Below are 1887 nucleotides of genomic sequence, written 5' to 3' on the forward strand. Positions count from 1 at the left end.
ATAGTCAAAAAATCGTCGTGGTAAGATCCCATAGGACCAACACACCGTCGATGAAGAGACGCATAGATCGGAAGGATCCAACCTAAAGACACACAAACGTGGACGAATAAAAACCGGCTCCGAATAGATCCACCAATGGCAACCGTTGACCGAATCCCGCGAGTTCCGCCGGAGACACGCCTCCACATGCCCTCCGACGTTATTAGAGACACCACCGGAATGGGGGCTACGCGAGAAAAACCTAATTCCATCTTCAAGGAGCCGCCACTGTCTCGCCTTTCTAAGCAGGACATAAATCCTAACAAAACTCAAAGAAACGTCTAAAACGGAGTCCTCCCACTGACAAGGGCCGGGATCCACCACGCCTCCATGGCCCTAGAGCCACCGGAGACGAGCGGACCACCTGTCGGTGCTAAAACCGACGGATCTCGGGTAGGAGGTCCCAAACTGATGATCTGAGCAAGATGATAACAAGAAGAATAGGGACACGGTATTTACTCAGGTTCGGGCCCTTTGGAAGAGGTGAACCCTACGTCCTCCGTTTATTATATTGATCGTGGATGGGGTACAAAGTACAATATGATATACCTCGAGATCGTATGAACGAGTTCTAAGCTCTGAGACCTTGAAAGTGTAGTCTCTACAGGCTAGACACCTCGGCTTACATAGGCACCAGGGCTATCTAGGGTTTACATATGGTAGGTTACAATCTACATATAAGCTTGTCGATCAATCAAATATGCCTTGAAGTGTACGCCAAGTCTTCGGATAACTCCATCTTGATCACGCCAATGGCTAGGGCGGGCAAGGCCCATTCTTCAGTTATTGATGGGTCCTTGGCCCGAACCATGAATGGCGGGCCGACGTGGTGTGCACCCCCTAGTTCGGGTACAGTCAATAACCCCTGAACTAGTTTTCAAGCCGAGGACATCTAACATCTTCCTCGGAACGACTTCATAACTTTAGGTCTTTGGCTTCGTAGACGAGTTCCACGTCGGCTCTTGTTTCCGAGGATATGCTCGGCTCCGAGGTCTTCTTAGCCTTCCTGTAAGTGCATATAGTGGCACCCCTAGTTGGTTTTGGAGTATTGACGACAAACGTGGTTGAGGGACTAATGTGTTTGTGAGAATTACAGGATAACACATGTAGTGTCCCTCATTGATTCGGTTTACCTACCAGAGATGACCTCTAAAAATGTGTGAAGACATTGAAGACAATGATGGTTCGTGAAGACATTCACGACGAAGATTATGACGCGTGAAGCTATTCACTTGAAGACTATGGAGTGCGTAGACATAGTTGTTTCATAGTTTCCTTTTCTTCTTATTGAGTCATAGGAACCACCGTACTATTAAGTGGGGTCCAAACACTACTAGGGAAAATCTTCTACACAGCATCTTAGGAGTAGCGCTGGACAAAATCATGTGCTACTGCTACTTAGTAGCAGCGCGCTGCTATAATTTTAGCAGTAGCGCGTACTAGCAAAAAGCGCTGCTGCTATGTTTGAACTCGGCGCACATGGCTAGCCCCACTTAGCAGTAGCGCGTATCGCCGCCCAGCGCTACTGCTATTCTCCTTAGGTGTAGCACTTTTCTCGAACCCACGCTACTACTAACCCTACCTTATCCTCCCCACGCGGCCGACCCTCTCACTCACTCTCCCTCTCAGTCACTCTCGCCCGCGCCGATACCCGTCGTCCGCCACCGCCGCCGTCTTCCGTCCGCCACTGAGGTACTCCCTCCATACCTCCTTCCCTCCCTCCTCCTCCCACCATGCCCTCCTTCCTCCTCCTCCCACCGCACCCACCTTCCTCCGCCTCCGGCCGCCCCCTCCTCCCTCCTCCTCCGGCCGCCCCTCCTCCCTCCTCCCTCCTCCGTCGGCAGCCCT

Source organism: Triticum dicoccoides, chromosome 7B, assembly GCF_002162155.2.
Source record: "Triticum dicoccoides isolate Atlit2015 ecotype Zavitan chromosome 7B, WEW_v2.0, whole genome shotgun sequence".
In the NCBI taxonomy this organism is placed as follows: Eukaryota; Viridiplantae; Streptophyta; class Magnoliopsida; order Poales; family Poaceae; genus Triticum; species Triticum dicoccoides.